This window comes from Ictidomys tridecemlineatus, chromosome 6 (assembly GCF_052094955.1).
Source record: "Ictidomys tridecemlineatus isolate mIctTri1 chromosome 6, mIctTri1.hap1, whole genome shotgun sequence".
NCBI classification, from domain to species: domain Eukaryota; kingdom Metazoa; phylum Chordata; class Mammalia; order Rodentia; family Sciuridae; genus Ictidomys; species Ictidomys tridecemlineatus.
This window is the reverse complement of record NC_135482.1, coordinates 39,655,981-39,683,850: the sequence shown is the minus strand read 5'-3', so window position 1 is coordinate 39,683,850 and position 27,870 is coordinate 39,655,981. Positions and strand designations below refer to the sequence as shown.

Genomic DNA, 27,870 nt, shown 5'->3' with positions numbered 1-27,870 from the left:
TTTCTCTTCCTCCTTTAAACAGACCAAATACCTGTCAACTGATCACCAGTCTCCAGGAACCTCATCTGATTTGTAACATCCCTTCTTGCCTTTCAGTTACACAATTCCCATTATCAACCTGGAATAATTAAACAAAGCCATACCTAATCAAAGCATCCTTCTTCAACTAAGATTTGGCAGCTTAACTGCAGATTCACAATTAAATGGCTTTAGCAAGAGTGTTCAATGAGTATATGTTGTCTTTACCCATTTCAAGAAAATATGTCTTTACCTATTTCAAGAAAAATACTGACTTTTAATCTAAAGTAGTTAATAAATTTTTCATCTTGTACTTTTCTCTCACATATTAGGAAGCCCGTTTATGCATGTTATTGTTCTAAAAACATTCTTATTTTTATAAAAAAGATTTATTGGATGTGCATTAAAACAACTGAAATGGTAAGTAAAAGATGATGGTATATAAAGGAAGCATTTACACAACAATGCAATTAACAGAAGGTACTCCAGGAGATAAATCAGTAAACAAAATATGCTCCCTGCCTTCAAAGAACTTTTCACTTAATATAGAGACACATAATGTAGAAATGCTTGTGGAGATTTAAACAGTGTTACAATAGCAATATTGTCTATCCAGTTAGAAGTTTTTGGAGGCAGGAATTGTCTTTTTCTTTCCTCTCCCTCTCCCTTTCCCTTCTTTCCTCCTTCCTTTTAATAGGTCTTTAAATTATTCATAGCATCTAGCATACATGCTTCCCATAAGAATTTTTTTTTCTTTTTTTCTTTTGGCATTGGAGGTTGAATCCAGGGACACTTTTCCATTGAGCGACATCTCCAGCCCTTTTTATTTTTTATTTATGAGACAGAGTCTGACAAAGTTGCTAGGCTGGTCTCCAAATTTTTGGATCTCTGCCTCTGTCTCCTGAGTCACAGGGATCAGAGGTATGAGCCACACAATGCCCAGCCCCATAAGAAAGATCAAAAAAATTTCAAGTGAATGTGTTGCATTCAAGTATTCTTATTAAACATTTAAAGATTGTAGCCTTTAATAATGAGGCAGTCTTTGGTGTGTGTCTAGGTGAACACTGTATGAGTAATTCTCTTTGCAAACCACAAATCGATTATTTTTTTATTCAAATTAAAAGATTATCCTTTTAATTTGATTATCCTTTTAATAATCTCTTGGATTTACAGATAGTCTGGATATTTTAAGTCCGGTTGGTTTCTCTGAACTTAGTGTCTTTGTTTGTAAATGGCATTGCTGGGACTGATGTTCTCCAAGGTCTCCAACACTTCTGGCATTTCTATACTTCCCAGACACCATCAGGAGAGGCCTACTTTGCTTATGATACATATATTCTGTCATAATCACAAGACCTGTGGAAGGAGAATTTCAAGATATTTTCAGAAACCTATTTTAAACGGTTTAGCATTAAGAAAATTGTAGGTGTAGGGGCTGGGATTTGTGGCTCAGTGGTAGAGCGCTCGCCTACCATGCATGAGGCACTGAGTTTGATCCTCAGCACCACATAAATATAAAATAAAGATATTGTGTTCACCTAAAACTAAAAGATAAATATTTAAAAAAAGAAAATTGTAGGTATATGTATGTATCATTGGTCAGACCAAAGTCTCTGAAAAGGCCCACATGAAATAAAAGCCTTCTATATCTTTATTAGCTAATTATACTGGTAAAAATCTTTTTATATAATTATCTTGCCTTTTATTGAATCAAAATGATTCTCCTGTCTTTATTAGCATATAAACTTTCAACCCTTTAAATGAAAATTGCTTCTGTGTGTATTTGGACATGGAAAGAGATCCTTAATATTGAAACAGCCATGGCTTTTATTTTTGGAATATTTAAATACACGTTGTTAAAATCTAAATTATGAATATTTTGAAAACTGAAGTTTCTTTCTTAAAAATTCATTTCATTGGTATCAAATGCTAAGAATAATAGAATATGCACTGCACAATTAAAGAAATTTCTTCTTGAGGTTCACAGAGCTTTGTAAGTGTGAAATAATACGTCAAAAGCGTTAACTGTGGTTACTTATGATAATTCTCTAAGGGAAGGTAAAAGAATGAACTCTAAAACATTTTCTTTTTTAAAATTAAAGTTCTTCAATTATTGATATTGAGAAGTTTGATTAAGTGCCATGTGTTTAAGAGTTAACCTTTCTCGTAATGCAGTTAAATCCAAGAGAAAGATTTAGAGAGGCAAAAGCAAGGTAGCCCAGCTGAGATGTGTAATAGTCAAGAGGGATTTATAAGAGCAAGGCCAGCTAGAGAGGAAATGCCCAAGCAGCCCAAGCCTTCTTCATCCTCATTCTCAAGCTCCTTCTGAACTTCCTCTCCAGGAGTCAGGACTATGTTGATCCATGAAAATTACTTTATATGTATTTGCAATGGAAAGAGATCCTTAGCTGTGGCTTTCATCTTCAGAATACCAGTTGCTTACCTGTGCCTGTTCAAGGGGTATTTGAAGCTGTAAAATAAATCAATCTAATGATAACAAGGAAATGAAAGTTACTGAAGTGTGACTGTGTCTTAGACATTATAAAAATATAATGAGCTACAACTCTGCAGTAGAACAATTTTTTAAGATGTGCCCACAAGAAAAAGAACCAAAAAAAGAAATGTTACTCAAAAAATATTAATATTCAATCATCATAAGAAGAAATAATAACTCTAAAATATTGGTGTGACATTAGATATTCAAAAAGATGCTTGCAAAATCAATGTATCAAACTTTCTCAAAATTTGGAGTACTTGTAACAACTACATGTATCATCAATTAAAGTAGATTAAAAATAACACCAGAAACACCCCCCACCCCGCTAGGTCAGTGCTCACTGCTGAGCGCGCTATAATTATGTAACCTAAATGAGCTACAGCTTGAGCTAATAATACCATACTGAGTACTAGAAAGCTGTAATTATGCAACAACATAATGTGCACTTGGCAAGATTTTTAGTATTAGGGAATCTACTGTCAAATAGCATCTGGCAGAGTTAAAAGTCGAAGTTGGGGGTTAGAATAATTGGTCTAGACTGAACTAATTCAGGACATTGTGGTTCCTGCAAACAAATCATATGTCTGTTAGATAACCAAAACCAGTGATAATGAATATATCTAGAAATAGCTTAAAGCCTTAAATCTCTTATCATCTTACTTTAAAACAACAAGATAGAACACCTGCAACATACCTATGTACCGCACTGTGCAAAAGATTTTTAAAAAATGAAAAATCAAAAAAGGAAAGGAAGAGAGAATACCTCACTGCCATTGCTCATAGTGGCACATGTAATTGTTACATAGAATTTTTGATGTCATAGTGATACATATATTCTCTAATGAATTAACTCCATTGACAACCCTGCTGTCTTTAATGATGACCTTATGTTAAATAACTACTCTGATGTTTTGTTTAAAAATATTTTCATTGTATTTTATGTTTTCCCCATAGGTTAACAGGATCACTTTCATAAAGCTATTTTTGTTTTAAATTCCTGTCTCTTTGCTAAACCATTGCATTTAAATTGTGTCCTGTCTACTCTGAGGACAGCTAAGATTATTCCAGTGTCATGTGATAAATACAGAGAGTTCTGTTCCTTTCAATAAGGTTTAATCTTGGTGTCTTGGTTGTATAACGTGGCTCTGAATTCTATTTAGCTTATGAAAAACTTTAGGTGAAATCTGTTAGTTGTGGTTTAAATGATGCTCAAATTTTACCAAGTACCTTGCAATTATTCTGGTAGAAATTATTTATTAACTAAGCAGTTTCTTGTGCTTTTTAGGTATGAAAAAATTTCCATTCCAATTGAGTTGATCGTTTTCAGGAACTTGTTTCTAGAGGCATCTAGATTTCTTGTGAATATTTTGGGAAATTCCCAGCTTCTAAAATTATGTGTTTGCATGAAATCTTTTCCAAGTTTATTTAGATAGAATAAATTTGATTTTGTACATGTTCAATTCGGGAAGTGATGTGTATATTGGGATGCAATTAATCTCTTGAAATTCTTATTAAGCAATGAATTTGGATCATCAAGCAACAACAATTACTGTGACTTGGGCATTTTTTATACATCACCATTTAGGAAACTACTCAAGAGGGTTTTTTTTTTTTTCCCTCTAAAAACGTGAGCTTAAATTTTCTTTCCATTGAGAGTACTGGTGAGAATGTTGGGAAATTAAGTGTGGCTATTCAAAAAGAAGCTAAAGAATACTGGTTACTACTCTGCCTGCTGAAATGAAGCAGTACACTCTTTTGTAACATTATACATTAACAAAACATCTGTAATTACATAGCCAAAAAAGGAATAAGCATATGAATAAGGAAGCAAAAGGTAACTGTAGGCATTTATTTGGCAGAATCGAGCAAGCTGATCATTGAAATGCAAAGCAGAAACTACCTGTGCCATTAAATTAGACCAAATGATTTTGATCTTATGCTCCATAAGGGTTCAATTCACTATAACTTTTGCTGTATGTTGGTCATTAAATTATTGGTTTTTTCCCTAATGTTTTGGAGAAAACGAACAATTTCTTTTTCTTTTTTACTCTCTTTCCTGCCTCTCTCTCAATCACTTCCCCCTTCCTATCTCCCTTCCTCCCTTTCTCCTTCATTCTTTCTCTTACTTATTTTTTCTTTTGCAATTGAGATAATCTCGGTTAAATCAACAGAAAGATTACAGAACTGCTACGAGAATTTAGCAAGAATGTCAGATACAAGGTCCATTCACAAAAATCAATAATGTTTCTCTGCATCAGCAATAATCAACTAAAAATATAATAGATTCCATGATGTTATTTACCATAACAATCAACTTCACAAGTAATCAGAAAATGGAATCAAGTTTAAGCTCACTGGGGGAGAAGAGACCATGGAACCCAAAGCCTGGGATATTAAGAGAATAATGTATACATTGATTTATTTAGAAATCTTCAGAAAATGAGTGAGAATAATCTAGGGTTTGTAGATGATTGCAGTGAGAAAGTGTTATTCAGTGGTCCAAGTTTCATTGACAGGGTGTTTCGGGAGGAAAGAGAAAATTATTTGGAAAGAGGTTTAAGCAACAATCCTCCAAGGGTATCTTAAGAGTTTTATATGTCTTGCAAGCAGGCTGCGTTTGTTCTGGACTACCTTTTCAAGGATATTGTTCGTATAACAAACATTTTTGGAAAATAGAAATAACAAAGGGCAAATTGTCTTGCTGTCCTATGATAAAACTTAATGTCTTCCTTTAGGGCAAAGTTCAGGCAGGCTTACTAACCATTGAAAAAGATTTGTGTTCCTTAAGTTCAGGGTTTCTCTCCTGTGATGCATCCCCATGTGTGCACGTGTCACCTGATCTTCTTTGTGTCACACTGGAAATTAGATTTTATGGAACTAGCCCGAGAAAAATAATGATACTATGTCTACTGTTATTGCTATGAATAATAAACTGTCTTTTGTCTCTGACGTAGGAGTCTCATGTCTTATGCCAGCTTTCATGAAACTGTGGGAAATAGGGTAAAATCTCCGTCCCTTTACTATTGTTGACATGAAAATTCGTAAGTATCTCCAAGCCCAGTGGTACAAGATGGGTGGATTAAAAAACAAAACAAAACAAAACAAAAAACACCTATAAGATGTGTGGGATTAGCTCTGTTGGCCTCTCTACAGGCAAATTGTAGTGAGTGTGGTGGGAGAAAAAGGAGTGGGCAGGTTTCCAGAAGCCTACAGAACTCCCTTTCATTCCAGAATACAGGATGCTTTCTTCATTTTGACATATTTACTATTAACAATGAAGCTACAGAATCCAGGAGGTGTGGATCCGCCTAAATCAGATGGAACTTGATTTGGTCTTTCCCCATAATCAAATCACATAAATTTTAAATTTACAAATGACAAATACAGACAGTATGATACCACAAATTTTACATGGATATAGACATACACAAGCACATATATGGGTTATATACTGGGATACGTCCTTATGACAGAGGAAGGAGTAAGGGAGGGAATCAAGAATAAAGGAACAAAACAGAACAAAGCCAAGTAAGAGAGAGTCCTTGCAAAGACTTGATGGTAGCATGCCATGAGTAATTCAACTTTTTACACCTTAGCTATGGAACAAACAAACACCACAATACAATATAGATTTATATTTCATCACATTCCAGCAAACAACCTGAAGTGGTGTGAGATATATGGACACTAATTCCAACCAAGTCCAGTGAAAGGCCTTGTTTGAGCCTAACTAACTCCAATTTGAATTCTAAATTCTGTACCATTTTCCATAGACATATCCAAGGACATATGTTGCTTGCAAATTAGAATAAATCCCTATACTGGAAAGGAGAATAGGAGTGAGGATCAAGAATGATGAAGTAAAAGAACAAAACTAGGTAAGAGGAGGTCATTGCCCAGCTTGCTGATGGAAGCATACCACGAGTAAATCAATTCTCTCTACCTTAGGAAAAAAAAAGATCACAAGCAACAAATAGAGATTTCATTACTTTTCATCAAACAAATTGTAATGGTATGAGATGTGAATCCTGATCCAATTCCAATTTGAATAGTTTGCTTTTTTTCTTTTGTGGTGTGGGAGTTGAACCCAGGGCCTTATGCATGCAAGGCAAGCACTCTACCAATTGAGCTACCTCCCCAACCTACATTCTTTTTCTTATTCTTGAACTTTGTCACTTATTCAGTATGTCCCTTCTGCCCTTAGAACTAGGCATTTGATGTTCACAAGGATGTGGGGGAAGAGGTTTTTTCATATATTGTTGGTAGGACTGCAAATTAGTGCAAAAACTCTGGAAAGCCATTTGGAGATTTTTGAAGAAACTTGGAATGAAACCACCATTTGACTGTTATCCCACACCTTGGTTTAAATCTGAAGGACTTAAAATCAGCATACTACAGTGGCATAGCTATGTCAATGTTTATAACAGCTAAATTCACAATAGCTGGACCCAACCTAGGTGCCCTTCAACAGATGAACAGATAAAGAATATGTGGAACATATACACAATGGGATATTACTCAGCCATAAAGAATAATAAAATTATGGCATTCACCATTAAATGGATGGAACTGGAGACTATCATGCTAAGTGAAATAAGCCAGTCCCAAAAAACCAAAAGACACATGTTCTTTCTGATATGCAGATGCTGACTCACAATAGGGGTGGGGGGTGAGGGCGGTGGGAAGGATAGAAGTTCATTGAATTAGACAAAGAGAAATGAAGGGAAGTGCGGGGTGGGAATAGGAGACAGTAGAATGAACTGAACATAACTTTTCTGAATTCATATATGAATATACCACCAGTGAAACTCTGCATCATGTATAGCCACAGAATGGGATCCTAACTGGAATAAGTTATACTCCATGTATGCATAATATGTCAAAATACACTCTACTGTCATGTATATCTAAAAATAACAACAACCAAAAGAACTAGGCATTTGATTTTCTGCTTTCTCTAAAGACTTTCTACCAATTTGTCTTTCATCTTTACGATTTTCTTATTACTTCAGGATAGGATCATCTGGCCCTTTAGCACCTAAAAACTTCTCTGCCTCAGCCCCCTGGGCTTGCACCCTGGGTAGGCTATACAGGTCCTCTATGTACAGCATGTGGAAGGAGACTTGGAGGGTGAGCAGGAGTCTCAGAATTCATTAGGGATACAAAAGCCACTCAAGATACAGTTAGCAGTCTGGGGCTGTAGCTCAGCGGCAGAGTGCTGGCGTGAGGCACTGGGTTCGATCTTCAGCACTAGATAAAAATAAACAAATAGAATAAAGGTATTTTGTCCATCTAAAACTACAAAAAAAATTTAAAAAGAAAAGATGAACTCAACACACCGGGTCACTTAGGGTAACTTAAAAAAAAAAAAAGAATATGGTTAACGACTCTTTCTGGCACAAGATAATGAAAGTAGTGGATAGTAGGAAGTCATTGCTTTGGGGATAGAGAATTAGAAGATGAAAGGGTAGATGGAAGAGGATAAAATAAAGTGAAAGCAGAGAGCAGAAGGTGACTATGAATGAAACTAAAATTTGTTTCTCATTATGATGTCCATGTTCAGCATATGATCTGTGGGTTTCAGAGCAAGTGTGTTGGGGTAGGGAGGTAGCCACACCTGAGTGACCTAAGAAGGACAGCAGATAGAAACTATAAATTCAGCCCTCTTGGAGCTCAACCAATGGACAGCTAAATGGTGGGCAAATGGACAATGTAAGTAGTGAATGCTGGAAGGGAAGGTCCTTCCCTTATTTTGCAATTATGAATAAATGAAGACAACATAGTAGAAATTTGGTAGTTTACCCAAAGGAGCCTTCCAATTTCATATCAGCTACTGATTTAATGTAGTTATTTATTGTTTTGATATCAAACTTATTATTCTTTGCCAAGAGGATTTTCAAGGTATGATAAATAAAGACGGAACATTGGTTGGTTCTATGGAATATTTTTTGGTATATCATACACCAGTGTTTATCTTCATATATTTAGTGATTTGAATGGGATAGAAATTCATTTCTCCCTCCCATGCTCAGGGATGTGCATCAAGGATGTACATGATGCGTCTGTGGTATAAGGTCTCAGCTTCCTTTTATCTGTTTTTCCCCCTGCCAAATATAGGGAGTGGCGCTGTCTTAAAAGGCAGAGATAGTTGATCACTATATCCCTGATTCAAGTAGCAAGATGTAGGGTTTGGAGGAAGGAAAGTGACCTCCTTCCTTTCCTTGGCACAAACTAGAAGTTTCACTCAGTATTTTGTTGGCACCCTAATGTCCAAAACTTCATCACAAGACTACAGGTAAGGGAGAATGGGAAATGCAGTGTTATGAACTGAATGTTGGCGCTGCTCCGCCCCCACTGGAAATCCATATGTTAAAATCCTAACTCCAGTATGACAGTAGCAGGAAGCAAGCCTCCGTAGGTAATCAGATCGTGAGAATGGAGCCCCCATGAATGAAATTTGTTCCTTTAGATAAAGAAACATGAGAGAATTCTCATCCTCTTCTTTCCGTGTAAGGATACATGGCTGTCTTCAACCTGGAAGAGGGCCTTTACTGAAATTTGACCATACTGGCACCTTGACCTCAGATTGTTACATCCAGAATGGTGAGAAGTAACTTTCTGTTGTTTATAAGCCATCCAGTGCAAGGTATTTTGTTAGAGCAGCCTGAATTGACTCGAGATGCATAGCATCTCTATGTTGCCAAATTCCCACCTAAGATTTTTATTACTCTTGAAAAAGAAGAATATAGACGTTCAGTGAGAACTTCCAATCTTAGCCATGGTTAAGACTATCATAAATACTTGAGCTAAGATTTTTTGGGGGGAGGGCGGGGTAGGGCCAGTGTTAAGATGAGAGCTTATTCTTAAAATGACAAAGGCTTTGAAGAATTCAGTTTAAATAATTTAAACACGTAATATTGCCATGTTCTTTAGGAACTCATAGCCTCATGGAAGGAGACAGGAATATAAACAATTATTTCAACATAAAATAAGATTTAAGATAGAGTCAGAATGTCTATGAGACATTGTCTATGAGAAGACAAGCATGGGAAAATGGGTACAGGCACGAGCTCTTTGAAGAATCCCTCACCAAACACCAATGATGAATTAAATCTCAAAAGAATAAACATATATGGGGATAAATATAAAGAGCTCCAAAATGAAGCTTTAAATCCATTTTCCTACAATACTCCATAACTAATAATTGTCATTATTTCTGCCAGCATAGTGGTAAAGTTATAAGTAGTCCTGCCAATATTCTCAGCACCATCTTCATTGGACTAGAATTCCCCGCCTCAAACAAAACAAAACAAAACAAAAAACTGTAACACATTCCAGTTTTGCTTACTCTTGTGCCAAAGCATTCCAGAGACTGGCATATTTCTTTCTTTTCAAAGAGAAATAGTTAAGAGTTTGTTTGCTTGCTTAGACCCTCCATGCATAAAACCACACTTAGGGAAATAATCAAAGAAATCACCTCGACTCACTGGCTCTTGAGCCCATCTAATACAGGTCTCAATTTTCTGCAGGGGCCTCCCCCAAACCCAAGTACTTATAAAGGTTCCCAGGGTGTCTCTCCCAAACAAGAGTCAGTTAACTAACACGAACAGTCATTTTGTTTCCATGCCTCTTCCTCTAAACCTTGTCCACACTGCATGTCCCCCTCCCTCTCCAGACAGAGGTAGTCAGTGAGACCCTAGGGCCACTTCCACTGGTGTGGCTGTCAGGCTTGCCTACTGCTCACACTTGATGTGTCCAATGCAGGGGAGCCCTCAGTGTGCCAATTGTGTGCCAACTGTCTCTCCTTTTACAAGCTTACCAATTCATTACTGCTGTCTGAACCAAGTTTTTATGATCTTTCATAAAAGATCTAGATTTTACTTTTTGTTGGTCTTCACTAACCAAACTCTGTCCCCTGTATTGAAATGTGAGTCTGTGGGGCCTGATCTAACGGCAAATCTGAGTTGAGGACCTCATGTGGCACACAGAACCACCCCTCCGCTCCTATAGATTTGACCCCTATTCCCTTTTTCTGGGGCACGTTTCTCTCCAGAGAAAAAGAAAGTTTTTTTTTTTTTTTTCCCCAAGATTTCTCCTTCACTATCCCAGTAAACTTCTTAAAGACCTCCCCTTGTAACACACAGAAGAGCACTGAAATGTCTGGGTTTCACTTGAGTTCCAAGTGGGACACCTTCCAACACCAAGTGAAGGAAGGAGAAGGTGCATATTAAACTATAAGGTGCATATTAAACTATACTGTTTCTGGTGAAAAAAAATTAAACTATATTTCCTGTATTTTGATATTTCCTCTGAGTCATAGCCACCCCCATTTCCAACCTGGTCATAGATGGAAAGTTTCATTTGAAATTCTGATGCCCATCTTTGTGTTATTTTGCCATGCAATAGTCATCCCAAGAAGGAACTTAGTCAATAGAACTATCTCCCTTTGTCCATAATCTGGTTGCATTTCCTGTAACTGATTTCTATTTTAACCCCAGGAAATTGTGTATGTGTGTGTGTGTGTGTGTGTGTGTGTGTGTGTGTGTGTGTGTGTATGCAAGCATTTGCACACAATTCCTGTTGGACAGGAAGAGGAAACAGAAAGCCTCTTTTGTATTAGGTGAGAAGGAGAAGAAAGGAAGCGAAGGTTATACCATCAGATGAGAGTATTCAGGCACAAGAAGAGAAAATACAATTTATTTAGGTGAGCCAGCAAAGGCAAGGGGAGGCATGAAAGAAGTGAATTTCAAAAGCCTTTTTTTCAATTAAATTTTTTTCCTGTTGATGGACCCTTTGGCAGCTGGTACTGACTTAAGTAGCTCTCCTGAGATGATCGAAGATTGTCTTTGATTTCAGCTAAAGCTGTTGCTATCCAGCTTTTGACTGGAGCCCTAGGATCCCTGATACTAATTTGAGTGGTGAGGAGTTTAGAATAAATCCACATGAGTTTAACAACATGGATTCATGACTTTACTAGTGGCGTAATTCATGCTGACAAATAAAAATGACTTCATTTGCTTAGATGATTTTAGAAGTGACTTATCAGGAGAGAGGCAACCCTGACTCCCAAGGGTAGCCATTATCATTGCACCCGAATGGCAACAGATGCAGACAGTAAATTGCAAACAGTGACTTTGCAATTAACTGTGAGCTTTTAGAGCCCAGCATCTGCAGACACACTTGCACTTCTGCCTCACGTTCTTCCCAAGGAGATATTCCATGGTTCAATTAGCTGATCAGAACAACAGAACCCTTAGCTGAAAGGAAGTAAATAATGATTTAAATCGCCTTACTCCTGGTGAGGAAGAAAAGCACTGTTATTAATGAATTCAGCATTTAGAGCTGAATATATAATGTCCTTTCATGGCAACAAAGAACAATAAAAGCAGTTTTACCTGTTCCTGAAAGCTTTGCTTTTTTTCTTCCTCTGAGGATTATAACGGATTGTACAGGATGTTTTACCAGATGGGGGAATCTGAATCCTTTAAACAGGGAGGAGAGATAATGGTCTCTGAATTTCATCAACGATCTATATTCCCCAAATAGAATTAGAACTGCTTCCTATGTCAAAAAATGTTTACTGAACAGAAATTTTATTACCTGGGTATTGAATTCAGTGGTACCAAGGGCATTCCTTTGGAGACAAAGGTCTTCCTGCCCACCAGGTTTGGTTTCTGTTCTTTGACTAACTTAAAGTGAATTAAACTATACTTTAGAAATTCTGTTCAATTTTTTTTATAAGTTTGATATGTTAGTCTTTCTTTCTTTTTTTTTTTTTAGTTCAAGTTGAGCCATTTCTTTTGGGGTATCAGTGCTTCAGTATGTATTTTCTCTTTTTTACCCATTTCTAAGCAGATTTACTAAAGGTTCATCATGAGAAGGAACAGGGTTGCACAGATACTTGGGGTCAGGGAGCAGCATAAACACAATAAAGAAGGTTCATCCCTTAGACTCTTATTTTCACCCTGACTTTGGCAGTACTTCCTACACCACCTTTTCATTATAGTCTCAAGGTATTTTGGCACCTTAAAAAGTAAATGAAAACCAGCAACATTTGGAGAATGAGCTCAGGAGGCACAAGTTCAGTGCTTGTTCCACCTTCTGGAGACTTCTGTCCTTTTTCTGCCCCTTCTGGGCAAGCAAAACCACTGTCCATCCATCTTTTCCTTAGCATAAGTTTGGTGACTAGATAACTGGTATGATTTACGCCGATTCTGATTTTGTTTTCATAAGTAATTTCTCTCTAGAGACATCGATTTCAAACTGCTAAGGGGAAGGGAACAATTACTCAAGAAGGAATTAACATTAGATAGGCATGCTGTGGATAAAATACTAACTGAATTCACAAAACATACAAAATCTGTGTTGAACCAATGACAGATTTCTGCTATTCCTTTAACTGCCTGTGACTTCTGTCCTTTGAATCTCCATCAGCCATATTTGCATCCCACTCCTTGCCTTTGTTTTTTTTTTAATATTTTTTGTCATTGTAGATGGACAGAACGCCTTTATTTTATTTGTTTATTTTTATGTGGTGCTGAGGATCAAACCCAGTGCCTCACACATGACAGGCAAGCACTCTGCCACTGAGCTACAGCCCCAGCCTGACTTTGTTGTTCATCTAAGTGAACAGGATATTTTTTCTTATCGAGTTCTTACTTATGAAAACATGCTTGTTTCCAGAGGTTTTCAAAATTCCCTCCAGAGAGCAAAAGCCAGTCATCTGCACCACCCTGTGAATTTTACTGTTGTTTTTCTCTCTTTTCTGTGTTTTCCTGTTTCTTTTTACTGTGCTTTGGTCCCCTTTTCTCCTGTACACTCTGTTCTCTTGTAGACTGCTGCTCCTTCCACGGCTGTCTTGCCTGCATCCTCAGCAGCTTTCCACCTAGGTGCTGTACTGCTTAGGTAATATTCTTACAATGGGGTGAGTCTTCTCAGCCATTTCAGCAGGTGGAGCTACACATTGCTTCAACATAAAACCTAACCCAGCAACGTAGGGGGGCCGGTTGGGGGGGGAGCCTCTGTAGTTTGGGTCAGTAAAGTATATTTTTCAAAAATTTTAAAACAAGTCTCATTCATAGAATGGGCTGCATCAAACAATTTCTGAGCTGGGGCTCACAGAGATCTTTCTTTGACAATTTCTCATGTATGAAAGCCCATGCTGGGTACAAGTTCCCAAGGGAAGCCTGCATATTGGCCCCTTAAAAAAAAAAAAAAAAAAAAAAAAACCCAGAGACCTCTGAAGGTGACAGATGGAAGGAAAACCTTATTTTTATAGGATCTGCAAAATCCTTCTGGTCTGAAAGCCTGAGCGTGCTACACCTAGCAGAGCCAGACTCACAGCAGGAACTCAACAAATATTGATTTCCATGAGCCAAATGAGCCCAAGGGCACTTAGCTGTGACTTCCAGACACACTACACTGCTTTCCCTCTGGCAACAGAAGAGGCTGAACACAGGAATGAAGGAAATTTTGCATCCCTGTTTTCTGAGGTGAACTCTACTGTGAGCACTTTGGGAAGGAGGGAGGAGGGGTGTAAAGTGGGCTCCCTTCTGGGTTTTGGTGCTGGAATATATAAGCCAAAAGATAGCTACAAAATATAAAACTCTGTAAGAAGAAGATGATTTAAAAAAATAAACTTCAAACAAAACAAAATACGTACCACAACAGAAGTGAGGTCTGGTCCCAGAACTGGTAATGTCTGTGAGTTTCCTGGAACTGCAATATGGTTCCAGAATGGAATTTTGCCAAATCTATGCTGGAAGAGGGCTCTGTAGCACCCCAGAAGCCAGGAGCGGCCTGGTGCAAATAAAACAATAAAGCAAATTGCTGTGATACTTTGGTCTTTGCAGCACAGCATACAGATTAAGAATATGGTCTTTGGAACGAGACAGCCCAAGTTCAAATTCCAGTGCTTTCATTAAGATCTGGAACCAGAATGCCCAGTTTAGAATTCTGGCTCTGCTACTTATTAACCCCGTGATCTTGGGCAAGTTCCTTCACGCTTATGTGCCTCTGATTGCTCATCTGTAAAATGGGGATAATCCATGACTATTTCTTTGGCTTGTTTGTGAGAATAACATGAGTTAATGCATGTGAGGCACTTAGAGGCTGCAAGGCTGAGGCCACTGATAGAGAGACAGGGACTGAGTTGTCCTTGGAACGCTTTTCCCCAGGTGCCATAAGTTTTTTAAAATTCTGCTCTTCACCCTTAACATTTTTAATTTGTAACTGACTTACGTTTGCAGTGTGAGCCAACATTTTTCTCCACCTGGATTATTAATTGTGTGAGCACTGCTTATTGAATATTGGATCCTTTTCCAACTGAATTACAATATATCTTCTGTAATAGGTCTGCACATGTCCACATGTATGTCTCTGCCCAAGATTTTTTGTTTTTTCATTATTTGTTTCATTGATTATCTCTATTCCTTTACCAACATCAAATTGTCCTAATGATATGGATTTACAATAATTTTGATATCGGGAAGTACAGATTTTATAAGTTTTTTGTTCTTTTTTTTCTAGAAGTGTCTTAACTATGCTTGGCTCCTTGTTCTTTGGGGTAGCTGAAAATAAGGCTGCCAACCCTTTGACATTTCTCATGTAGGGAGAGGGCCAATGTCTCTTCCCCTTGTCATGAACCATTAGTTTTGATGTATTGATTTAAATGTTCACAAAATTGTTATAGACTGAATTAATCCAAAATTCATAGGTTGAATCCTTAGTCCCCAGTGTGAACTACATTTGAAGATAGGGCCTTTAAGGAGATACCCAAGGCTAAATGAGGTTGTTAGTGTGGGTCCTTAAACTGATAGGACTAGTGTCCTTTTAAGAAGAGAAACATCAGTGGTAACCTTCTGCATATTCTCTACCCCACCCCCCACAGACACACACAGAGGAAAGGCCATGTGAAGACAGCCACCTGCTAGGCAGAAAGAGAAACCACACCAGAAACCAATACTGCCAGAAACTTGATCTTGGAATTCCAATTCCAAAACTGCAAAACTGCAAAACTGCAAAACTGCAAAAAAAAAAAAAAAAAAAAAATTCTGTTGTTTAAGCTACCTTGTGTGTTCAATTCTGTTTTGGTGGCCCATACAGATTCATAAACCACACATGCAAAGTGTGATCCTGGACTACAAAAAAAGATACTTCTGGGACTACTGGTAAAATTTGGATAAGGTAAATAAATTAATTAATAGTATTGTATTGATATTCATTTCCTGGTTTGATGATTGTACAATAATGACTATAGAAAATGTTAATACGTAGGGAAACTTAAGAACTTTCAACTCTGGTCATTTTCCTCTTGATGTTCATGGTTTTTGTCCATTATTTTGTCTTTTTCAAAATACCTTACAAATTAGATAATGTTATTATTGTCATTTGTAGACAATATTTATTTAGATATATCTAGAAATTACCAGTTTCTTTGTTTGCTATTCCTTCTTTCATCTTAAATTTTCCTTCCAGAATCATTTTCTTCTTCCTAAAGAACATCTGATAAAAATTCATTAAGTGTAGATCACTCTTGCCCAGTTCTGATCATTGTTATTATTATTTCATCCTCATTCTTGAAAGATAGTTTTCCTGGATCTACATTTGCACATTAGTAATTACTTTCTCTTGACACTAAAAAAAATCTTCTACCATCTCCTGGTTTGGGTTTTATTGTTGAGATGTCTGCTGTCGAGTTATTTGTCTTTTTTTTTTTTTTTTGCAGATTATCTATCTTTTCTCTCAGAGTGTTTTATGATCTTTTTGTCCCTGCTGCTCTGCAGTTTCATTTCACGTGAACTTTAAGTTTATCCTGTTTAATTTAAACTGCACCTCCCATATCTACGTGCTATAGTTTGGACCTAGAATGTGCTCCAAAGGTCCATGTTTGTAAAGGCTTGACCCCCAGGGTGGTGCTACTAGAAGACTGTGAAAGCTTAAAAGGTAGGGCCTTAGTGGCAGGAATGTAGCTCATTGCGGGTGTGCCCTTGAAGGGGACTGTTGACCCTGGACCTCTCCTCATTTTTTCTTTTGCTTCCTTTGCCATGAGGTGAGGGGTTTTTCTCCACCACATGTGCTGGTCATCATGTGCTGCCCCACCATAGGCAATAGGCCAACTGATCCTGGTGAACTGGAACTCCCAAAACTGTAAGCCAAAATAAATCTTTTCTTTTGATTATCTCATTGATTATCTCATTGTTTTATCGTATTGATGAAAAAGCTGTTTAGCACACTATGCAGCCTATCATTTTCTGAAAAAATTTCAGCCATCATTTCTTCAAAAATCACCTTTCATTCTTTATTTTCATCTTCCGGAATTTCAAGTGGATCTCATTCTATGTTGCACGTATCTTACCTTCTCTTTCATTTTTTCTTCTATCTCTTGTGTTGCATTTTTTTCTATTTCTGATCTATGTTTCAGTTTATTAATTTTTTTCCCTGCTGTATGTAGTCTTCTCTTTAGCCTGTTTGTTTTGAATTTTTTAATTGCAACAATTATGGGTTTCATGTTATTTGGTTCTTTTTCAAATAACTTTTGTAGATTTAGTTCTTGTTCACATTCGTTACTACTTTATTATGTCTTCAGATATTTTAATTTATGGCACTTATATTACATGTCTGATATTATTCAATATATATAGTCCTTAGGTCGAATGTGTCTGTTGCTTCTGCTGACTCTGACTCTGGTTGTTTCGGGGTTTGATGAACTTTATTGTGAGTCAATGCATGAGAGCATGTTTGATGACGATTTCCTTCAGAGAGGATTTGTGATGTTTTGCTGTGACTCGGGAGATACTTGATCTGACATCATCCATATTCCCTCTAGGGGTCTTAGTTTGTTCTAAAGGTCTCAGCTCACTCTCCCTAGTTATAAGCCAGGACAGCTCTGCTGCAGTACTGATAGTGGCATTTACTTCAAGGCATCTATCTTCTCTTCCTATATTAGAGCTACATAATCCTAATTTTTCCCCTGGTGTTTCCCCCACCTCATCATCTATAAACCCTACAAGATCCATTTTTTTAATGTAGGATCTATTTGTCTCATAGAGGGAAGTTCCCTTAGAAAACAGAGTTCCTTCATTTTATTCAAAGCACTTATTACTGTTCAACCGTATATGATTAGTTGTTGATTGTTTTATCATTATTCTCTCTTAGCAGAATGTAAACTTCCTGAGAAAAAAGACTTTGGTTTGCTCCTATATCTTCAGTGACTAGAATATAGGGCTTTGTACTCAGTGGAACCTGGCATAACATTAATAAACATTTCACAAACATTAAAATCAATGAATTCATGCATAATGCATTTGTATCAACTATTACATTTGCTTCTCTAGATACAAAGATGACTCTGACATAGTTTTTTCCCTTGAAGTATTTACTAGAATTAGTGGAATAAGAAGGATACAAAATAAATAAATAAACTAGTTACTATGATTTGAATGTTTGTGCCCCACCTCTCAAATTCACATGTTGAAATTGATGTATAGTATCATAGCCTTTTGGTAGATGATTATATCAGGAGGGAATAGAATTAATACCTTTATAACAGAAGCCCAAGAGAGCTTATTTACCTCTTCTCTGATGTAAAGACACATAGAAGACACTACCTATGAGGAATAACCCTACCTGACACCAAATTTGAGAGCACCTTGATCTGGGGCATCCCAGACTCCAGAACTACAAGAAATATAATTCTGTCATTTGTAAACTACACTGTCTAAGATATTTTGTTATAGAATCCCAAACAGATTTAAGATAGTTCTAGAGCACATACATACAAACACACAAGAAAAATATAATATCAAGGTATATATAGTGATCTGTATCTAACGCCTATGTGGCACACCCATTCATTTTTATCTCATCATGTAAGTTATTATGAGTCATTTATAGGGGAAGCAATGTGAACAATTTTATGCTTTAGATAAACCAGTTGAGTATGGTGGGTGGATAAGGGCAAACGAGACTGAAGGCAGTGAAAGAAGGTAGGAGACTACTGCAGTTGATGCTTCAACTGTTCAAAAATATTTTATAAGTGTCTACAATAAACCATACATCTTTCTAGACCCTAAGGAAATACCTGTGAGTACAACAATAAGGTCCTGCTATCAAGGAGCTTGTATTCTGATTGACCAAAACCAGTAAATAAGTAAACAAATTAATGTGTAAGATATTTTCAGATAGTGGTAGATGCTAAAGAGAAAATAGAACAAGGCTGTTGGAAACAGACCAGTGGTGTTGGATACCCAAAGGCCTGTCCAAAGAGATGGTCTATGGACTGAGGAGACCAGAATAACAAGAAGGAAGCAAGTCAGAGGGAAAGAACATTGGGTAGAGAGAACAGTAAGTGCAACCTTACTGTGTATAAAGTAGACCACCGTGCCCAGCACCAAATTAGTGAAAGGAGAGTATTTGTTGTGTTTGGAGAAGTAAACAGGGGCCAGACTACTAGGTCCTTATAGACCACAGTAAGGATTTTGGATGTCATTCAAAGTGCAATTAGAAGCTGCTGGCATTGGGATGGGAGTAAAGGGGCAATATGATGTAAGTTTTAAAAAGCTCACTCACCTGGCTGCTCTTTAAAACATGGTCAGCTGTAGTCCACAAAATGGTGGTATAAACTACTGGTTTGGGCAAGAGATCAGAACGGCTCAAGCCCAGGCAGAGGAGACTACCAATGTGCTTACTTATCTCCCCTTTCTAGTCTGTAAACTTTTCAACAGCTCCTCCACCTCCAAATCACAGTACAGTCTCATGCCTGGAATGCAGAGGAGGTGAAGTGCAGGTAGAGTTAATGAATGTCCACCAGTGTTCTGTTCTTGGATGGCGTGAACTGGAAAAACTCACTTAAAGGACAGTAGTGTTAAGCTCTGGGCTCAGACACAATGTAGGTCAGTTAAACTGAGCATTATTTCATGGTCAAAAATCATGGTTACATTGTAATCATGGCAACTATGGTAATGTCATCTGTTTATAGATGCCTTTTGCTATAGCAGTGTCTGAATAATTCTTTGTATATAATCCAGTATAAATCTGTCATCACTACTAGAAATTAATTGCAAACAAATATTTATTGTTTCTTTTAATATTTTTTTAGTTGTAGTTGGACTTTATTTATTTATTTATTTATTTTTATGTGGTGCTGAGGATCGAATGCAGGACCTCGCACATGCTAAGAGAGCCCTCTACCTCTGGGCCACAACCCCAGCCCTGTACTGTTTCTTTTCAGTAACATTATCCTCATATACAAGAAGATAACATGTTTAGGGAATTTCTACTACTAGTAAGTATCAGGCTTTGGAGATGATCATATTGAGAATTATCAGTGTAATATACTATTTATATTTGGAGATGATCATATTGAAAATTATCAATGTAATATACTATTTATATTTAAAAACTAGTCTCATTATACACGCGCACGCGCACACAAACACACACACACACACACACACACACACATCCAAGAAACAATCATTTCTCCATAGAAGTGGAAATACAGAATTGTAGTTAAGAATATGGTTTTGGAAAGGCTGGGGATATAGCTCAGCTGGTAGAGAGCTTGCCTAGCGTGCACAAGGCCCTGGGTTCAATCCCCAGCACCATAAAATAAATAAATAAAATAATATGGCTTTGGAGTCAAGCATCCCAGTGTATGAGTCCCAACATAGTCACTCATTAATGAATGATCTTGGGTAAGGAATAGTCTCAACTCTGTTTTTTGGAAAATATTACCCATGCCCAGACTTCTTTTGAGGATTGAATGAGATACTATAATTCCTTTAGGCTCTCAGTATCTACATTTTATCTGTGCTATAGAATTCTCCATTTGTGAGCATTGGGTGGGAGAAAGATCGTCTTCCCCCACAAGTGTTGAAAGTGCTTACTGCCAAAGCCAATGTCTCGGCTTGGCACCAGAATCACGAGGCACTCACAGCTTTGTAGGTTCAAACAGCAATTCTTTATTCCCGCTCTCACACCGCTTCCACACAGGTCCAGGGGCAAACGCGTTCTGCCGTCTCCCGCACAATTCACCTACTCCACGAGGCTCTCTCCAAATCCCATTTTAATCTCACGAGAACTCAACGGGAACAAGCAACAGGAACACCCTAATCCCAGCAATAATCTTCAACTTCCAACTTCCCTAAAACCCATTATCTTAAACTGGCAACGCCTTAAACTCAAGGAGCCGGTTACTTCCTCAAACCTGATCAGCTCTAAACCCGGATCCGCCTTGGTCCTTGAGCAAGGTCACCTTATTAAAGCATGCATGCAATGTCCCATCGAATGTCCTCTAAGCAGCATGGGGTACGCTTGGCAAGGAAATTTCGATGCGTCATTCCTACTTGGTAATGGCCCTCAGCAATGGAATAGGTGTCAATCATTGCAAATGTAAATCTTTGGCCTTAAAAATTCTTTTGATAAATTCCAATTAGTGACAAGAAGTCTTTCATCCTGCATTTCCAAAAAGGAGGACAAAATTAATTCTTTTTTTTTTTTTTTAAGTGAGGAGTGAACCCAGGGCGATTAACCATTGAGCCACATCCCCAGCCCCCCACCCTTTTTTTTTTTTTTTTAAGGTACCAGGGATTGAACTCAGGGACGCTAAACCACTGAGCCACATCCCCAGTCCTATTTTATTTTTTTTTATTTAGAGACAGGGTCTCACTGAGTCGCTTAGTGTATCGCCGTTGCTGAGGCTGGTTTTGAACTCATCATCCTTCTGTTTCAGCTTCCTGAGCCAGTGGGATTACAGATGAGTGTCACTGAGTCTGGCGTTTTTTAAATTTTTTTATTTTATTTTGAGACAGGGTCTCACTAAGTTGCTTAGGGCCTCACTAAGTTGTTGAGCCTGGCTTTGAACTCTCAATCCCCCTGCTTCAGCCTCCAGAGCTGCTGGGATTATAGGCATGCACCACCACACCTGACCTTCAAAATTAATTCTTCAGGCTATTTAGCTCTGTCCTCAAAAGAGTGAATCTAATAATCTATATTACATGAATATATAATCAATACGTGAACATAGAGAGCAAATTAGAAGACATGTCAAGTGCTTCAACAAATCTTAGTTACACAAAACTTTATCCCTCATAATGGAAAGCACAGACATAAGAAAGCACAAAACAAAACAAAACAAAAATTTTCATGGGACTAGAAAAATTTTGGATTTTTATGTTTATTTTATTTCCCATTCACTATACTTTATAGTTTTAGCTAATGAATTTTTTTCTGAATCTTAGATATTTTTATTACTTTTTAGTTTTAGGTGGACACAGTATCTTTGTTTTTTTATATGTAGTGCTAAGGATCGAACCCAGTGCCTCACGCATGCCAGGAGAGCACTGTACCACTGAACCACAACCCCAGCCCCTGAATCTTAGATTTTGTATAGCAAACTAAAAGTTTTCAGTGAAATATAATTAAAAATTTTAATGAAATTCATTTCAGTTGAAATGTAAATTTAAGCATCTTGATTTATGATGCTTTATATTAAAAATAAAACATTTAGAGGTAAACACTAAAATGAAACTTCATTCATCCAATAAATGTATTGAGTGTATCGTGCCAGGTGCTGGTCTAGGTGCTAGGGATATAGCAGCAAATAATTTATACATGATCCCTATTGATGGAGCTTTCATTGTAGTGGGGAGCAGGGGTGTCAGAAAAGAAATAAGTGTCAGGTAATAATAAGTACCATTATTATAAAACAAGATGATGTGTTTTGAAGATAGATGGGATACAGGATGGTCACTTTCACTTGGTTAAATAGTCTGTCAGATACCAGATTTATGTCAGAAGACCCACAGGATTGTAACTATTTATTAACTGCCTATTTTAATATTTAAGAGATTTGTATAAAAGTCCAGATTTTTATCTTCTCTTGAAAAATCTAATCATTACATAGGATAGATATTTCTATATGATGACAGTCTTCCTTTCAAAGGGGCAAGTCATTCCCTTTTCTTCATAATCCCTCTTTTCCTCTCAGAGCATCTTCTGTCATTTACAATACCTTTTTGGCTTCTGAATTTAGAAGACTTCTTGATCCCTGGGCTACTAAGAATGTGGACCAAAATACAGTATGGAGTGGGATCCAAGGCATCTAGGAAGGCGTGAGCTGAGGAGCAGTGGGAACGTCTGAGTAGACATTGTGATCACTTTTGCTTTGTCCCAATATGGGCCTGAAATGGCTTACAGAGGGCCTTGTTTAAAAACTGTGCAGAATGAACCAGAGATGTTTTTTTGTTGCTGTGTTTCTTTTTGTTTTCTTGCTTACCAGAGAGTTAAGTATGACAGAGAAAAAAACTGACCCGTGGTCAGGTTTTGCGGCTACGTAGCTATATCGTTTTACACGGGCACATGTTTTTACATGGTTACATGTTTTTCTAAAACTTGCCAATGTAAGATATTTTAACCACCATTTCTTTCCACCCATATTTCCCATCATTAGATTTTTTTTTTCACAAAGTCAGGTGACATTGGAATGGCCATGGGCATTTTTAGAATTTACCTAAGGAAAGTTGAGCTGAGAATGTCAATTTCACTGCAAATTGGAAAGTCTTTTTAATTATTTCAATAAATTATAGACTGCTAATTTGGTTATATAGCGGTTCCCTTGCTTACCTGTAAGAGATACATCCTAAGACCTCCATCCAGTGGGTACCTGAAACTCTGGATAGTACCAAACACTGTATATAACATGGCCCTGCAGTGTTGCAACATAGTACTGGAGGTGATGTGTTCTACCATTTGTTATACCTTACAGCCTCCTTTGTGTCACTAATTTTGTGTTTTGTGTCATTAATAAGTAAAATAAGAGTTATTTAGACACAAGCACTGCAATACCATCATAGTGGTCTGATAACTAAGAGGTCAGCTAAGTGACTTGTGGGTGGGTAGCACACACAGCATAGACAAAGGGAGAAAGGGATGACTCACATCCAGGAACGATGGAGCAGGATGGTACTACTCAGAATGGCACACAGTCTGAAGCTTATGAATTGTTTATTTCTGGAACTTTCCATTTAATATGATTTTGGACCACAATTGACTACAGGTGACTGAAACCATATGAAGCAAAACTGTGGGTAAGAGAGGACTATGAAGGGACTATGACTAGGAGAGGAATATGAAGGGCATATTCTTTGGTCAGCTTTAAATTTATTTACTAAAGAACTGAGACCACTCTGATAAAAATCAGTGGGCTTGTATTCTTGATCATTCCATTCTGACTGGAGGGAGCTGAAATCTCAGTTTTGTTTTTAATCTGCATTTCTCTAACTGCTACAAGTGTTGAATATTTTTTCATTTATTTTTGTTGATGAATTGTATTTCTTCTTCTGGAAGTGCCTGTTTATTTCCTTTGTCCATTTATTATTTGGGTTTTTTTTTTTGATGTTACGTTTTTTGAGTTCTTTATATATCCTAGAGATTAATGCTTTATCTGAGGTACAGGTGGCAAAGATTTTTCTCCCATTCTGTAGGCTCTCGCTTCACATTCTTGATTGTTTCTTTTGCTCTGAAGAAGATTTTTAGTTTGATTCCATCTTATTTATTGATTTTTTATTTTACTTCTTGTGCTTTAGGAGTCTTGTTAAGAAAGTCAGTTCCTAAGCCAACATGATAAAGATTTGGTCCTACTTTTTCTTCTATTAAGCACAAGGGTCCCTGGTCTAATGCTTAAGTCCTTAATCTACTTTGAGTTGAGTTTTGTGCAGGGTGAGAGATAGGGGTTTAGTTTCATTTTGCTACATATGAATTTTCAGTTTTCCCAGCACCATTTGTTAAAGAGGCTATCTTTTCTCCAATATATGTTTATGGCATTTTGTCTGGTATGAGATAACTGTATTTATGTGGGTCTACCTCTGTATCTTATATTCTGTTACATTGGTATTTATGTCTGTTTTAGTGCCAATGCCATGCCATTTTTGTTACCATACATCTGTAGTATAATTTTAAGTATGGTATTATGATGCCTCCTACTTCACTTTCCTTACTAAAGATTGCTTTGGCTATTCTGGGTCTCTTATTTTTCCAAATGAATTTCATGACTGCTTTTCCTATTTCTATGAAGAATGACATTGGGGAAAAAGGTGCACTCATACATTGCTGGTGGGACTGCAAATTGGTGTAAATGCTCTCTCTGGAAAGCAACTTGGAGATTCCTCAGAAAACTTGGAATAGAACCACCATTTAACCCAGTTATTCCACTCCTAGGTTTATACCCAGGGAATTTAAAGTCAGCCTACTACAGTGACACAGCCACATCAATGTTTATAGCGACTCAATTCACAATAGCTAATCTATGGAACCACCCTAAGTGTCCTTCAACAGATGAATGGATAAAGAAATTGTGGTATATATACACAATGGAATATTAATCAGTCATATAAAAGAATGAAATTATGGCATTTGCCAGTGAGTGGATGGAACTGGACAATATCATGCTAACTGAAGTAAGCCAGTGTCAAACACCAAAGACTGAATGTTTTCTCTGATATATGGATGCTAACTCAGGGAGGAATAGGGAAAAATAGAAGTACTTTGGATTAGACAAAGGAGAATGAAGGGAAGGGAGGAGGAATGGGAATAGGAAAAATAGTAGAATGAATTGGACATTACTATCCTATGTACATATATGATTATACAACCAACGTAATTCTACACTATGTACAACCAGAAGAGTGAGAACTTATACTCCACATATGTATAATATGTCAAAATACATTCTACTATCGTGTATAACTAATAAGAACAAATAAAAATATATTAAAAATCAATGGACTATGAATCAAAAGGGATAAAGAACAACAATATAATCAATGGAAATAATTCTGACATCCAGAGGCAAATGGTATCAAAATGTTTTCAAGAGTATAACAAAAGAAGTAACTCAAAAAGAGGAAGAAACAAGGCTCTTGGATTGTTTGACAGTTCATCTAGTAAAGATGAGTAGATCACATGACAAAGATTTGAATTTCTCAGCAATTTGACATATGTGTGGTTGATAATGTACTGCCTTTTTTTATAACTGCATTTTGAAAAATGGATCAGAGCCCTGCAAATGATTTTCCTTGCCAATTGGTACTGAAACTTCATGATGAGAAGGTGCTGGGAAGACATTGCAGGGGGAAAAGAGGAGCTCACTGGCTCTGATGTGCTGAGACAGTTGCTGTAGCACAGAGGACTTCCACATGCAGCATCTCCAGATCAGATTCCTGCAGATATAAGGTTTCCTGGGCGTGGTTCCTGCAGTGCCAGCAGCTTCTCCAGTGCCTGGCATTTGCAATGCACAACAGCCTGCAGCTCCCTCTGGTAAGCTCCTAGGACCACTCTGCAAAGGAGTGTCTTGAATGAGACACTTCCCCAGACCAGCTTTCACCAACACTGAACAGGGCAAAGTTCCAGCAAGGACTACCAGTGAGCAGCCCAGCAACTTCCCTGCCATTCAGCACTCAAAGTCACACCCTCCAACAATATCTGTATCTCAGTCTTGGTTGTGCAAATCTCAGCTCCGAGATAATGTAGTTTTTTTGTTTTGTTTTGCTTGTTTTGATTAAGCTTTGCCTATTGAATTATTGTGTGGTTTTAGCTCCTCATTGTACCCAGACTGATAACAATATGAAATGCCAATACCTATAAAAATAACACAAAAATTATTATTTAAAAGTTGTTCTACACAACTACAACGAGAACATCAATTACTAACTGGTTACTTTAAGTTAGTCTCTGTTCTAGAAAACTTAAATGCCCTGAGAAGCTTATAGCACAGATGTGAAAGAAACTCAAGAGGTTTTTCCAAATTTGACAATAATCTTAAAAATTGACATGACTTTACTAATAATAATTATAAAACTGAAAGAAGCTTTTCTAAGCCAATAAAACACTTAGCTCAACTATGCTGGAGGAAAGATCAAATTATTTTTTGATTATCTTCAATTAGAAAATAATTACAAAATTATAGTGAAGAGGTAATTAAAGAGTACAGCCAAAAAAGGTAGGAAAAATGAACAGAGGTGTGTCAAGCAATTGATTCATAATAATATTCTGATAATTTTTGAACTTTATAATATTTGTGGTATTCATGAGCTTTTAAAAAATTTGTGATTTCCTTTCTCATCTAATGTTTTATTCATCATTATGTATCCTCTTTTTAAAGAGATCCATCAATTGTATAAGTTCCTGCACAATCCTGGATCTGGCCCAAGTAGCTCTTTTGACCTGTGTTTGTACTCAGGAAGTTTGTTTGGATCACAGTTTCCACCAGGAGATGCTTGTCCCCCTCCCTTGAGAGAGAAAGAGATTTTTCTGAAAAGGCAATTTGTGCCTGTGAATGGTATAGACCAGGAGAAAAAATGTTAACCAGGAGTTTTGATGAATTTCAGTCTCCAAATACTAAGATTCCAATAACTTATTCTCTGCAAATATATCCTCACAAATATGCAGGAGAGGGGAAAAGTAGCCCCCCAACCCCAAGATGTTGGGGCAATTCAGCTTCTGCCACAGTGTTCAGTATACAGAAAGCAGGGCTGTGGGCTGGGGTTGTGGCTCAGTGGTAGAGAGTTTGCTTAGCATATGTGAAGCCCTGGGTTCAATCCTCAGCACCACATAAAAAATAAATAAGATAAAGGTATTGTGTCCAACTACAATTAAAAAATAAATATTAAAAAATTAAAAAAAAAAAGAAAGCGAGGCTGTGCTGGGCTATGTGTGCCATGTGAGATCATGTTGGGATAGCCTACCCCCACCCAGAGATCAGAGCCACATTAATGGGTCTCACTACACACAAAGCCTTTTCTGGTACCTCATTATCAGAGAGACAAAGCCTTTATTTTCTCAATGAATAATAAAGCTGAAGATACAGATATACCCAGAAAGTATAATTTATTAATTGAAGTTCACTCCAAAATGATTGCAATTACATCCTTTCCAGGTCAGTTTCAACTGAGGAAAGGGAAAGGAGACAAAGACTGGAGAGCAACTTTAGAGAGAGTAGACTCCCTTTCCATGTAAGGAGAAACTGGAAAGGAATCATTTCTACATCCAAATGCTGCCTGAAGCCTGGTTGGAGAAGCTGGCTATAAGACAGGAAAAAATTTTTAATAAGAAAAATATACATGAATGTACTCATAGTGGATAGAAATAGCCTTAAAATATGCAAAGAAAGAAGGAAACCCATCAGGAAACACTTACTGCCAGCCCTCCCAGAAACATGAGATGGAAAATTACAACAAGCTGACCACAAAGCTTCCCAGACTCCAAGACGTGACTTTTTTGAGTTCTTTCATATTTAACAGTACGTCTGCTAATGTTCCAGGAGATCTCAATATAATCTTTAGTCCTATTTTTACTCA

At 37.2% G+C, this 27,870-nt stretch overlaps 1 long non-coding RNA gene across 1 annotated transcript; it reads right to left on the bottom strand.

Moving 5' to 3' along the window:
• Positions 1-1,118: 1,118 nt before the first annotated feature.
• LOC144378596 (uncharacterized) lies at positions 1,119-19,260 on the bottom strand. Its single transcript, XR_013440439.1, has 3 exons — positions 19,085-19,260; positions 14,178-14,314; positions 1,119-1,374 (listed from the first exon to the last, which is right to left on the bottom strand). It is a non-coding gene; the product is annotated as an uncharacterized LOC144378596 (long non-coding RNA).
• Positions 19,261-27,870: the final 8,610 nt, after the last annotated feature.